General features: G+C 40.2%; 1 protein-coding gene across 3 annotated transcripts in view; it reads left to right on the top strand.

Annotated features, from left to right (window-relative positions):
- The window catches only part of LOC126457481 (myeloid leukemia factor), a 133426-nt gene that overhangs the window by 87271 nt on the left and 30925 nt on the right, over positions 1 to 15230 (top strand). The gene's annotated exons all lie outside the window — the stretch shown is intronic.

Here is a 15230-nt window from a genome sequence, read left to right as displayed (position 1 = left end):
GTGTGCTTCTTTCTTTTTCATGATATTATCTTTGAAATCCAAACTGTAAGTTTGGCAACTGTAAGATAGTATTTTTGGAGGGGTTGAAAAAGAAAATCGGCCAACCAGTTGCAAGTGAAGGTTTATTGGAACCTTTGACCTAGGTTTCAAGAATTTTAAAATTTTCATCTCCAGAAGGTGTAATGTACACCAAAATTAAATTATTGGCTACAACACTATTTCAAACAAAACCGAGTAGTAACAACTGTTGAACAGAAAATTATAATGTAAGCTAATGCACATGTTAAATCACGAACTAATGAAGTCGGAGGAACACAAATAATCACAAGTGATGGCTTAAGACTGCAGCAACATAGTATTTCTGGTGCAAAGATTAAATGCCAAGTGTAGTGGCCCATTAACATAAAGCTCTTGTCTATGTAAAAGTTGATTTGTTTATAAGAAGACACGATGATGGCATGGCTAAAGTCAACTGCCCAAATGTACAGTCACTAGTTAAGGAGAGCTACATGAAGAGTTCATTAAATATATGTGCATAAGAAGTGTGCCTAGACTGCACTGAGTAGATTAAGTAAATTAAAATAGAAAAACAAGGTTGTGTTGTGTAAGGTGGAATGGCACCTAAAAACATTATTGTAAGGAGTAAACCTGCAACGATATTTTGCCATTCATGTGATAAATAGTGCTATTAAAAATAAAAAAAAGAATGTTATGAAGAGGGGGGGGGGGGGGAATAGGGACTATGAACTAACATCCGTTAAGTGGATTGCCAAAAACCTTTATTTTCTCTCTCTCTCCTCTCTCTCTCTCTTTTTTTTTTTTTTTTTTTTTTTTTTTTTTTTTTTTTTTTTTTTTTTTTTTTAAAATTAGTATTGGCTTCCCATCTAAGCTCTTGATGCTCATAAAAGTGCTTCTATTTTGTCCAGATTTTCTTGTAGGTGGCATCCATCTTTACCATACTTATCCATGCTTCTACAGCTTTGCAATCCTACTACAACCATTACTTGCTGCATTATATTTTCTCTTTTCACGTAATCACTATCTCAGGTGTTGTCAAAGAACTTCCATTGGGCTTCTTTTTGATTATTTGATCCTTTGCTGCCTTCAGAATTTCATTTCACAGTTATCGGCTTGCCTTCTTTCGTTTTCTTTTACCCTTTTTCAGTCAGTCATTGCATATTACTCCCTTTAAAATCTACAAAGTTAATTATTATTCAGGTCCCAACTCCTCAATTTGCTACCTGTCTGCAGTTTCTTCACTTTTAATCTCTTACATGTATACATATGTCTTTCATGGTCCTTAAGCATAGTATTAGCACTGATTCAATAGTGCTTTGTGCAAAATTCTATCAGGCATATTTTCTCTTTCATTTGTTTCCCTCAATACATGTTCTAAAAAATTTCCATCTTTTCCTTTTTCTGCTTTTGAATTCCATTCTCCCATCACAATTTTTTATCTCTTGATGATCTGAGTAATTTCTTTTATCCCATTTTTTTTTTTTTTTCAGTTTCACCATCTCCAGATCAAGTAGACATAAAAACTTTTCTGTTCTGGTGGGTGTTTGCTTAGTGAGTGTCTAATTTTTTGGAATATGGTATGTGTGTTTGATGTGCATTCTATACTGCCTCCAAATGTAGGTGTGCTGGTTTTGAAGTTCAACACTTAACTGGAACTCAGTAAGGTAGTAAATATAGGTCCACTAGGTTTTTCTACATGCAGTGTTCCTTTGCTCAGCATCTGTAACCCCTACTGTGTGCTGTTGATGGGATGCTTATGATGCACCTTAACAAAGATGTTCACGAACCCCTTGGGATGAGATTTTGCATTCTGTTGTACCGTATTTACTCGAATTTAAGCCGCACTTTTTTTCCGGTTTTTGTAATCCAAAAAACCGCCTGCGGCTTAGAATTGAGTGCAAAGCAAGCGGAAGTAGTGAAAAATGTTGGTAGGTGCCGCCACAACGAACTGCCGTCGAATATATGTAGCGCTACACAGGCATGATTTGTAGGCACAAAGATAAATACTGGTGCCAAAACCTATGCGTCAGTAAATAAATTTAAAAAAAAAAGGTGGAAGACGAGCTTTTTTTTCTCCGCCCCGAGTTTCGACCACTGCATTTTCATACATTATCCAATGAAGAAAATACAAACTCCGTATTGTTCATCTTCGAATGTAGCAGAATTTCAATGTACTACGAAAATCTGACTGGCAAGACTGTTTGGGATGTTTGTCAATATGGCCAACTCTACGTTCTGAAATTTTTCCTACCTGTGACAAGAGATGGTTGCTAATAGGAACTTGTATGAATTGTGAATCACATGCAGTATTCTCTTCACCATAAGAATAATACGAATATAAACATTTTGCCATGTTTTCTTTCGTGTTTGCTGCTATCTCATTTAAATCCTGCCTGCCTAATAAACTACGAAACTAGAGTGAGACAACAGCAAACGCGGAAGAATATACGTATCGTGTCATGTTTATATTCGTATTAAGTGATACAGTCAGAAGTGAAGCACAGCAGCTGACTAGATTTTCAAATCTAAGATGACTAATTTCTGTGCAGAATTTGATGTACTAAAGAAGCGGCCGCAAAGATTTTCAAACGGAGAAAAACTTTCGCCTAACTCTCGTTCAGTACATGTTCTATCATACGCAGTCTATTATTTGGTTCTTGTTGATCATTATCAAAGAAAGCAGCAGTGTAAGTAACAACAAATAGTAGTCTCTTGCCATTGTTTCGCTAATGAGACGATTCCTCTTTTTTTTTTTTTTTTTTTAAGCGGCGGTAGCACAAAAGCAAGTAATGCCGCGAGCGGTGACAGGCCGTAAACACGCACTATCAAAATGCGACAAACAATGCATGACATAGTACAGTAATGCATTTTCAGCTTAGAGTGACGTAAACACCTATAACAAAGAAAACGGCACTTATCAGATCAAAGCAAAATAAGCAATAGATTCAAACCAGACGAAGCATGTGAAAAAGGAAGGGTACCCGTATAAATACGGACGGAGCGCCTGACGCATAGCAATGGCTACCTGGTAAAGCTTAACTGCTAAGCTTACAACTCGAACCAAACTACTACAGCTGTATCATCATTCATTCAACCTAAATTGTGTCTCATATTACAATGGAGCAACTTTGATTCGATTTGGAGGTGCGGCCTAAAACTTTTCTCTCTCCCCTTGAATTTAGAGTCTCAAATTTCAGGTGCGGCTTAGATTAGGGAATTTTTTTTTTTTCCTTTACTTAGTCTCATTTTTCAGGTGCGGCTTAGATTCGAGTGCAGCTTAGATTCGAGTAAATACGGTAGTTTGCAACACTCTCGCTGCAGTAGAGGTGATTTAAACAATCTGTTCAGATTAAAGTGAAAGGCAGTTGGTGTCGAGACTATAGAAGTTGAGGGTGATTCCATCAATTTATTCTTTAGTTAGATTTGTTCTTTGGAAGTAACTCCACAATCTCAAACCTAAATTTATCTTGCAGGAAGACAGAAGAGCTTGTACTTTACAGTTGGCTTATAATATGACAAATCTAGGGAATTATATTGTTGAAACAATGAAAGTTCTTTTTTGGTGCTTATGTAATGGACACACTGAGAACTAAAGGCTGCTAGAGCTCACTATTTTAGTAATACTAACCCTTAAGTCATGATGTGCCATGTTAAAAGCGAGCAGGAGAACATTTCTCTTTTTAAGATAGTTTGGGGCAGTGGTGTTACAGTAGACACAATAACATTCCCAGGGTGTTTATATCATGGTCTTATATTTAAATTGGAGGAGAAAGTGAGCAGACAGCAAATTTTGTCGTGCTGCCAACTGTCTGAATGTATACCACATACCTTGACTTCATACAAAGATCTGTCTTCAAACATACTGTCGTTGCAAGGTGCACTTTTGATTTTGGCTACCTGTTCCTCAGCATTAAACACAGTTTTCTCCTTACTTGGTTACTCACCTTCCCAAACAGTTAATCACAAGCAGTAACAATAAAACTTCATGTTTTAATTGTCCCAGTGTCAAATAATCAAACGTTACAGGAAGAGTGTCTTTGTCTTCAGCCAGTAAATGAATTCCCAAATAAGAAACAACAGAGAGAGATAGCACCAAGAAATCCATTAAAATGAAGCAGCAACTGTGGAATTTTGCAAGTGAAAAAGCAAAAGTAAGTCAGCTTAGAATGTGCACAAAAAAAATGCCCCTGTGAGAGATGCAAAAATCTGTCTGTAGGAAAATGTGTATGAAAAAGACACAATATGCTTGAAGAGTGATTTCAGTGTTTAGAAATAAATGAAGAGATGTTAGGAATCTTATAAATAGGCCATGTTTCTGGGTAGAAGTGAAAAATTTTGTTTCCAAAACAGTACAGTGTTGGAATTGAGAGTTAAAGCTTTGATTGAAACACACAATGAGATACAAATGACTTGTAAAAATATAGGTCTTACCTTAACCACACTGTGGAATTTTAATACAAGTCCCATTAAGGGCCTTCCCATTGTGTTAACATGTAAGATGGCTAATACAGTTTTCGTTGCCATTTCGGTACCACACCTGTCTGTAGTAGTTAAACTGAAACTCTTTAGTAAATGGATACTGAGTGGTATTTGCTTAATGATATACACACAACAACAATTAAATCACTTTTTTACACATTTATTATCATCAGTGCTCTGTCATTAGGATGGTGACGCAGTTTCTTACCTTCGTAACATAGCCACCATTTTAGCTTTCGCAATAAAGAGTCCAGTGGTTGGATTCATCAGATAAATTGTAACATTTTTGAATTCAGTTTTTTAGAAACATGGCCCAAGAATTAATAGTAGCTCTAAGTAGTCACCAAAACAATGTTTTGTGGCACAGAACACAGTTCACATTTAGAGCACGTCACAGTTAATACACCGAGTTTCAGTAATCCAGCTAAGAAAGTTTCGCACCAATATTTCATATAGTCCAGTCCTACATGCAGCAATCATTCGTTCAAATCACAGTAATAGTGTGTGACACCCTTCTACCGGTCACAACATAATTCGGAAAAGTATTCACAAACTTTAATTAAAAGAAATGACTTATAAGTTCTTAGGCACTGACTGTACTGAGTTTTGCAGATTCCAATACACTTATTTTAGGAAACAGGTTTCACATAGATGTTGCTCATTCATTTGCTCGACTGGGACTGATTATTTTGGGTGACGTGTGATTATTTGAAGAGTGGTGTATGAACGGATCATTATTTTGGAAACTAGACAATCATATTAACTGCTAGGTTAGATTCTGCTTCTCAGGATGGACTAGAAGTTTTAACAATAAATTTGTTTAATAATCTGGTGATGTCACAAACTGGAAAAGTTTATGAAACCATTTTGTGCATCCACATGAGGAATACGTTATTTACGGGTAAGTGTTACATCAAAAGTTGAGGTAAATGGTACAGCAATCTTAACAACTTAAGGGGATACGGAATCGCCGATCCCCGCAATGTTAAAATATGCCTACTATAGGGAACATTTTCTCACAAACTACTGGAGACAGAGAGGTAAAATATTTACTGTATGTGCATTGATATAACAGTACTGAAACAACAGTTTATCGTTAAAGTATTATTTTACAGAGATATTTTACATTTATTTTGAAGTAAATTTTTTCAATCACTTTTTACTAGATTATCACCCGTAAGTCTTTTGTAAATAAAGTAATTAAAACATTGTTGTTTCAATGTGTAAAAGAAACACATGTGACTGTCATAAAAATTTCAGACTTCTAGGTTCACCAGTACCTGATATGTTCCTAGAAGAAGTAAAATGCCAACTTACGGGAAACGGAGAAAGAAGATTAAAACATTCTTGATCCATAGTTAATACCCCCCTTCAGTCTTCATAATCATCTTAAAGTCTTCTTTTGGCACCCATCTGCACCTGTCCTGATTTTTTTCTCTAATGTCTTGATTATATAGTCAGCAAGCCTTAGTCTGTGCTGATCTAAAGTCAACGTAGCACATACTGTGCAGGAACCAACACGCAAATCCAACTTTTGAAGGACCTGGCATTTAGTTACATACCCAAGATTGAAGGTTGCCACAGCATCATACACACCAAAATGTAGTGTATTAATTCCGACAAACACTGTTCTTGGGAGACTATGCCATATCACATTGGGTTCTGTGTTTTTCCATGAAGACATTTCATCAGAAGACTTCTGTCAGCCATATGTCTGAAAATGGGCTTTATTTCTTCCATGACGGCTAATGGTAGACTGTAGTGATGAATGTCTTTCTCTCCAGTTGTTAGTCCCCTATTGTATTTACACCAGCTCTTTTCACCTTTGGGGCACAAACCACGTTCTGGATGCTTGTCTGTGGATGCGGTGTCGAAATACAAAGCCCATATAGCTTTCCTCATTTTTTCAAGATTGCCTGTATTTTGCCTGATTGCAAGGCCATAGCAATTCTGAATGTGGTCTATTATGGAATCAGTCATCTTCCTTCGCCATGCAAGGTTTTCCCGTCTAGTTTTTTCCCTTTCATAACTGAATTTAACCTTCTCAGCCTGGTACCCATTCTCTTCTGCACATGTCCTATACATTCAAGTTTGCTTATATTTACACTGTTCCCATATGGTTTGCTTTCCAAAACTTCTTTGAATGCTTTACAGTCACCATCTCCCAGATACTTGACGTAGCGGAAATTATACCACTCTGAAGAGTGATGAAAAATTTTTTTCACCCCAGCAACCTCCATGCCACCACTACTACCATAATAATTAGCAACACAGTCATCACTATGTTCATTTTTCAGCCTGTCTATGCATATACACTATTTAGACATTATTGCAACAGCAATAACCTTGCCAGTGTCAACACTAGTTGCTGTTAAAACACCATTGTTGGGGGTATGACCCCTTTTTTGCCTTGTGCCATCAAAAGCTACTGTGAGGTCACGGCCACCATCATTTTTTCATTGCTTCTTCCACAGCTACCTGCATTGGCTTCCATGCTACATCTTCAACTGCAGACCCTAGTACATAGTTGTCAGCATCAAACTTTGAAGGTACACTTGGAAGATTTAGAACACCACATAGCATATCACCAGCTGCTTTGCTCTTACCAATTGCGTGCAATCCATAAACTAACCTAATATATACACTATAAAGGGCAGCCAGGCCAACATGGGATTCTACTTTCAGATAAACGTTTCCCTGACAATTTTTGCAGCACACACGGTTTCCAAGAGCTTCGCACAATATAATCATATCAATGAATTCAGAAACTTCTTTTCCTTTATCAAGTAAATTATATTTCTCTTCCAAATCCCTTAGTTTTTTTTATGAGAAGCATTGTTTTCATTTGGAGTAAGCTCTTTCGTCAAATCAGTAGTAATGGACTCGCATTTTCCAACAGTGATGATGAATTGCTTTGCTTTTCTAATGAATCATCATTTCTTTTCTTTTGCCAGTTCACACGCTTTTTAAACACTTTTTGGTCTAGCTCTAGGCATTTTCACTGAAATGAAGCACTAAATACAAAATAACTCAACAACTACTTCTTTCATATAGCACACTATTTACAAACAATCCCATCACAAAGTCAAAGAGTAACTTGAGGAAACCAGAGGGAAACATTTTCGGACAAATAGTGTATAAAGAGTTGCTGAAAAGCAGGATATTTGAATTCATGTCACATAAATGTACTGCCAAAAAGTTTATGGTCAGCCATGAGAGACGTGTATAACTAAAGCGCAATACTCAATCTCACAAATCTATAAGAATAAAATAGTTATAATTCTAGTAGAGCATGTATGATATGTCAGTTTAAAGAGGAAACTTGACGGAATATAATGTCAATAAAACGAAAATTGATTTTTTTAACCCAAAATCAGATTCCGTATCCCCTTAGTCAAATAATAGAGTACGCGAAAATTAGATCAACAAAAGTATAACAGGAAATGTCAGAATCTAACACTGAGGCAAGACCTGCAGTCAAAACAGTAACCACTTCTGAACCTAACTGTTTACAATTTCCCAAGTTAATTATTTCACAATATTTGAACTAAGTTATTGAAAAATTGGAATGTCGAAGTTCATAATGTGTGGTGTCACTAAGTCCATAAATCATATCTTTAGATTGCCAGCACTTCCTGAGACCCCCTACATTAGAAGGATCAAGACATTAAAAATAATACTCTGAATAATCAAAGTGAAACTCAGCTTAGACAACATTTAGAAATATTCGTGTGTATGCCACATATAAATTATGTAACTAACTTGACCCATGTAGGATAATGATTGAGAGGAGTGGAGTATTTAGTTAACAGAAGTTCGTATATAATAGCCAATGCAATGGAGTAATTTCAACTTTTGATATGTCTTTAGGGGTATCCTATTTTCCACTGTCCAAATTCTGCAGGTGCCAAGTCATGGTAATATGGGGGTACTTCAAAACACCTCAACCAAATGAGTCCAAAAACTCCATGATGGCTAAGTCTGTGTGAGGACTGTGGCATTATTGTACAGCAAGCACACTCCTCCCATCAGCATTCTCTTCTTTCATTTTGAATGACATTTTGAGTTTTTTAGGGTCTTGCAATATCATTGTGTGATGATGGTCTCCCGCTGAGGCAGAAATTTGACCAAAATTATGCCTTTTTCAGTTCCAAAACACTAAAGTCATGATTTTTTTGCCCAAAATTGTGGTTTGATTTTTTGCCAGATGTTGAATTGGTGCAATGCCATTGTGCTGACTTGTCTTTTTGTACCGTGTAATAAGCGAACCATCATATCCTGTCACAGTACAGCTCAGAAAATCCTCACCTTCCTATTCAAATGACTCAAGAGCTTGCTGGACCCATTCACCAGTTTTTTCTTGTCCTGCTCTGTCAGCTGTTTTGGAACCCATTTAGTGCACAATTTCTGGTATCCTAGTGATTTTGTGTTTCTGTCTCTTTCAAGGTGGAGCAGAATGCACTCCATAATTTATGGGTGAAAAGTAAAACAAAAAAAGAACACAAAGGTAATTAAAAAAGATTTTATTTCTGAAAACTACATTCAGTGCCATTTTATTCTCATTAGGTTTTGGAAATTATATCATCCGGGTGACAACCTCGGTGAGCAATGCCCATATTGAGTCATTCAAAAAAGTTTTCGAAAACTTTTCTCAGCATATCTTGCATTATTCTAGCGATGACATCTGTAATTGCCTTCTTAAGAGCTTCCAAGGTCCTTGGTCAAACTTTGTAAACAGCTGCTTTGACATATCCCCAAAGAAAAAAATGACAGGCTCAAATAAAGGGAGCGATGGGAGCCAAGGAACATCCCCTTGTAAGGAGATCAGATGGCTGGGAAACTGTTCTTTCAGAATTTGGCATGAATGACGGACGGCCTGTTTAGTATCACTTGTGATTCTGTGTGGATCTCCTCAATTATGTAAAATTAACGGATTTTTGAGTTTTGTTCAGGGAATAAGTCACTTGGTGCCAGGTTAGTTGACTAGCACAGATGAGGAACAACTATCATTTTGTTTTCACCAGAAACTCTTGGGTGATAAACACAGTGCGTGATCTCAGATTGTCACGGTGGAGGAACCAGTCGTCCATGCGCCACTTTCGTTGGACATTATCTTTTGACACATCCTGTTAGACATCCCCACAACATTGCTCATATCCTGGATGGTCTGATCACAATCTTCCAGCAACGTTTTCAGGAGTAATACCAGTTGAGGGGTATTCTGAGTGGAATCATCATCAAACGATTGTGTGCCATCTTGCAAAGTTAAAAGTTTTACTGTGATGTAAGACGTCTTATCCAGACTTATTGTGTTAACGTAGTGGTTTTTCAGAGTCTGAAAAACAAGTTTATGCAGACATGTTGTTCTCAGGCACACGTCATCTCAATTTCGCAAAACACGCACCTATCACAAAGTCACACAAGCCTGTAACTCTCAAAGGATTTATGAGGTACCACCTGGCAGTGTTTAGTTGTACAAGCTGGATTTCACCAGCTCCATGTAAATTTGAGGAACTTCTGGGTAGTACCCCATACTCGACAATATCTCAGTTGGTTCAGTCAGTAGGGTCACTCAGTAATTGAAGTCACAACGCTCAACAATAACTCGTCACATGACAATGATAGCTCAAACCTCACACACTGTGACACATTTCAGCCAAATATTCTGTAATTTGAGTTACAGAAATCACATGGAAGTAATCAATATTACTATTGATTCTGTGTGCGTGTTCACACAGATACACACATTCTTGTGAACAGTAGAATTTTAACTTGAGAGAATATTGGAAGTACAGATGTTACATGCTTGTTAGGTTGGCCAGGACCGGACACATACTGGAGGACTTGGAGTGATGTATGCCAGTTTAAAAAAAGGCATGTGAAGAAGTTTTTATTTCAGATATTATTCAGTCATTTAATTGCCAGTTAGGTAAAATTTTAGTTTATGAAAAAGTGGTAATCTAGTAATTTAGCTAAGCTTATAGAATCACTTCATGTCGGCACTGGGAATAACGTACTCAAGATTACAGGTGCCACATTGCAAATTGTTCTACATAATGATAAATTATTCAGAATTGTAGTGTTTTAGTTGGTGAAGGGTGTGTGACGTGATCCAGGAAGAATAGAGTAATAGTAGTCCAGTGTCAAAGTTCATAATCTAACAATCCGAAAAGCGAAATTGACAATACAAAATTATGATGGTGTGGAACTTTCAGTGCTAATTACCTTGTAAGTTAGTTTCATGTAAAATAAAGTATTTCACTGTAAAATTGGGATGCCAGTTTTGTAATGAATAGTGTTACTTCTTTCACAAATGTACATTAGCTCACATGATGTGAAAAATTCAACTATGAATGTTTTTCTGGTTAAGATTCTTGAAGTGGAAACTAATTACACTGTTGGACTCGTCACAGTGAAAGTAAGTTTCTGGAAACTTGACATCGCTCTCCCCTCAGATTTAGTGGTATGGTGACCCAGTGGATAGGCTGTAAAAAAACTGAACATAGATGGAGTATGAAAACAGGAAGGTGTACTGAACTATGAACATAGAAGCAAAAAAGAACAGTGAATGGTTGAAGATGAAGGTATGAAACATTGATGGATATAACTAGGCACGTTGTCACGGTTATATGGTCACGGTGTTGGACTGCAAGGGTAAAGATTCCTATTCAAATATCCCTCGTGCATCCCATCATTGGCGTGTCTCCCAGTCTTTGCAGCATTTTTCCCTTTTGTGCTGCATGTCTATTGCTAGCTATTCTTTTTCTCCTCCCTTGGGGAATGTCTAGGAGCATTCTGTCTCTGATGTACAAACAGCCCCACCTTTGTTTTCCTTTCTTTGTTTCCCTTCTCTCGTTCCTCTACTTCAGCGTTTGAGGATCGTCTTCCTTCCTTCTTCCTACCTGTGTGTTCCTGAAGGCTAGCTCACGCATATGACGTGTGACAGGTGACTGGGTAATGCATAATTCCCAGCACTGGGTCGACAGGTAGGGTACAGGATAGGCCCAGGGAGGGGTGATAGTGTGAGTTGCAACCTTCTCAAATTGCTGATTGGTCCCTCCATCAGATGTTCGGATTGTGTGGCGTGAGGTGTGAACAATCACCTAAGGTGGGTGTGGCCCCTTGGGAAGGGAGCTCCCAGTTGGAAGGAGCGCGCCATCGGAGTCACTGGCAATCATGGGAGATTTTCTAGTGATGACGCAATAATCTCCCCATTCAACGTCTACCAAACATAAATGTAATGAGGCTATTGATTCAGAGACCCTTCCCACTGCACCACAAATCCTTCTGGTCCCATGTACTGAAGAGTCAGTCCTTCGCCACAGTCAATCTGTTTATTATTCACAAAAGCATTCATGCAATTGCTGGCCCTGTGAAATTCTGCTCTCGATTACGGAATGGCACTTTGATTTTGGAGACGGCTTTTGATTCTCAAACACAACTACTGCTTGCTGCCTCGCTTCTCCATGGCTACCCAATTTGCGTGGAGGCCCACAGAACTTTAAATTCTTCCCGTGTTGTAATTTACACCATGCTGATTGACAGTCTAACAGAGGCTGAAATACGATCTTAGCTCTCTGATCAGGGTGTCATTGCTGTCCATCATGTAATGAAGAAGTAGATTGCTCCTTAGTGCCCACCTGCGCTCGTTTCCTCATCTTTGATAGGGTGTTGCTGCCGTCAAAGCTCAAAGCAGGCTATGAAATTGTCACATTCCAGACGTACATTCTAAACCCGATGCGCTGCTACCAGTCTCATCGTTTTAACCACACTAGAACATCTTGTCGACACCCAGCCAAATGTGTAACCTGTGGCAGGAATGCACACGAGGGCGATTGTCTGCCTCCTTCTCTCCTCTGTATCAACTGCAATGGTGGCCATGCCGCTGCCTCTCGGGGTTGTCCCTTGCATCTAGATGAAAGGGCTGCCCAAGAGATTCGGGTAAAGGAGAAAGTGCTTTACCCAGTAGCTCACAAGATACTGGCTAATCGCAAACCCTGTGTTCTCCCATCTGGCACCTACAGTTCTGTTCTTGTTACTCCTCGCTCCATGAAGGACGTGGCCACGCAGACATGCAACCTCTAATTTGGCTCAGAGGTTGTGATATCGCCCAGTGCCAGGGTAGCATTGCTAGCCCTCTCCCCATCCTCCCCCATCCCACTGTGCAACAAACTGTCACACTCTCGACTCAAGGGACGAAGCCACCAACTACACAACCAGTAGACAGGAAAGGATAGGAGTAGTACTCCTGCGAAGACTTTCTCCGTCCCTCCAGCGAAACAACACCAGTCTTCCTCTACCTGGAAAGGCTCGAAGAAGTCCTCTAAAGGCAAACGGTCTTCTCCTTCACCAACTCGACGATCCTGTTTGACGGTGTCGCCATGTGATACTGCCACGTGGTACCTTAGCCCGGCCGGCCTCTCTCTCATCAGTGTGCACCACCAACCATTTTTCAGCGTTGGACGCCACAGATGGACCACACAAGCAAGCTGATGCTTCTGTGGACCCTCTGCAGCAGGATCCTCCTGCTCCTGTGCCCTGTAGTAGTGACTCTACACATGCTGTCACTCAGTCCACAAAGTTGACACCCCTCTCTCTCTTCCTCCTCGTGACTGTCCTCTAATGGAATGTTCGTGGCCTTCGGAACCACAAAGAGGATTTACAGCTGCTTTTAGCATCACAACTTCCACATTACTTACCGCTTTGTTTTGACCTTCCTCCTGAGGTTGGCATTGTCTCATGGGGGCGTCATGCTGCTCATTCGGGATGACCTTCATAGTCAACCTATCTCCCTGACTACCTGTCTTCAAGCTGTTGCAGTTCACCTTTTCCTTCCCCACCTGACATTCTCCCTCTGTACCATTTATGTACCTCCATCCTTCGATGTCATCAGGGTAGACTTCCTTCAACTTATCGGGCAGCTACCTCCCCTGTTTTTGCTACTTGGTGACATTAATGGGAATCATCCCCTCTGGGGTTCTCCCAGGACCTGTCAGAGAGGTGCCCTCTTGGCTGACCTAAACCAACTTGACCTCTTCTGCCTTAACACTGGATCACCCACTTTCCTTTCCGACTCGTCGCACACTTATTCCCATTTGGACCTCTCCTTTTGCATTGCCCAGCTTGCCCATCGTCTTGATTGGTCCGTTATTTCTGACACCTACTTGAGTGACCATTTCCTGTGTGCTCTCCATTTGCTGACTCCTACCCCATCTGCATGCACACCCAAATGGCAGCTTACTAAGGCTGACTGGCAGCTTTACTCTTCCCCGGCAACATTTGCAGAACAAGATTTCCCCAGTTGGGATGACCAGGTGGACTATCTCATCGACGTTATCCTTACTGCTGCAAAATGTTCCATTCCTTACACTTCCTCTTTACCACGTCGTGTTCCGGTCCCTTGGTGGCCTGAGGTATACCACAATGCAATTTGCGCACGGAGACGTGCTCTCCGTGCTTTTAACTGTCATCCTGTGATGGCAAACTGCATTCGTTATAAACAGGTGTGTGCAAAGTATCACGCATACTTCGGGATAGCAAACGAGCTACCTTGCTTTCATTCACTAGTTCTTTTAACAGTTCCACCCCCTGTCGTGTGGGTCAACCTCTGACAGCTATCAGGGACCAAGATCAATTCCCAAATTTCCGGCCTAACAGTAACAGACGATGTTATTGTGGATCCTGTTGCTATCTCCAATACGTTGGGCCACCATTTTGCAAAAGTTTTGAGCTCTTCGCACTATCACCTTGCCTTCGTTCATTGGAAACAAGCAGAGGGGGCTCAGGCGATACCCTTCTCTTCTTGGAATCGTGAATGCTACAATGCTGCCTTTACTATGAGGGAGCTCGTTCATACTCTGTTCATCCTAATCCTCTGCCCCAGGCCCGGACACCATCCACATTTGGATGTTGCAGCACCTTTCTCTTGTGGGCAAGCACTTACTTTTTAACACGTACAACCGCATCTGTGCAGAGGGCACATTTCCCAGATGCTGGCGTGAAGCCACCGTCGTACCCATACCTAAGGCAGGCAAGGACAAAAACTTTCATTCTAGCTACGGCCTCATCTCTTACCAGTTGCGTTTGCTAGGTGAATGAACATACGATTCGTGTGCTGCAGGTACGGTGGCTAGAGTCGCGCAGCTTACTGACAGATGCACAGTATGGATTTCGAGCGTGGCCTTCTGCAGTTGATCATCTCGTTACTGTGTCCACCCATGTCACAAATGGCTTTCTGCGGAAATCCTTCACTGTGGCCGTGTTTTTCGATTTGGAGAAGGCCTAAGACACCTGCAGGAAAACCGGTATCCTCGGTACTCTTTACATGTGGGGTTTCCATGGCTGCCTGCCCTGTTTCCTTCAGGCATTTTTACAATATTGTGTTTTCAGGGTGTGTGTGGGTTCTGCGTTGTCAGGCAGCTTTATCCAGGAAAACGTGTGCCTCAGGGTTCAATCCTGAGTGTCATCCTCTTTGCTATCACCATTGACCCTATCGTGTCCTGTCTCCCACCGGGCATCTCCGGCTCCCTTTTTGTTGACGATTTTGCCATCTATTTCAGCTATCCATGGACCTGTCTCACTGAGTGGCATCTTCAGCACTGTCTTGATTGTCTTTAGTCCTGGAGCATCGACAACTGCTTTCATTTTTCCCCTGACAAAATTGTCTGTATGAATTTCTGGCCGTGCATGTGGTTTCTCCCACCATCTCTACATCTTGGGCCTCTTGCTCTTCC

The sequence above is a fragment of the Schistocerca serialis genome, chromosome 2 (genome assembly GCF_023864345.2).
Source record: "Schistocerca serialis cubense isolate TAMUIC-IGC-003099 chromosome 2, iqSchSeri2.2, whole genome shotgun sequence".
Classification (NCBI taxonomy): domain Eukaryota; kingdom Metazoa; phylum Arthropoda; class Insecta; order Orthoptera; family Acrididae; genus Schistocerca; species Schistocerca serialis.
Note: the sequence above shows the minus strand (reverse complement) of the source record. Positions and strands in the feature narration are given on the sequence as shown.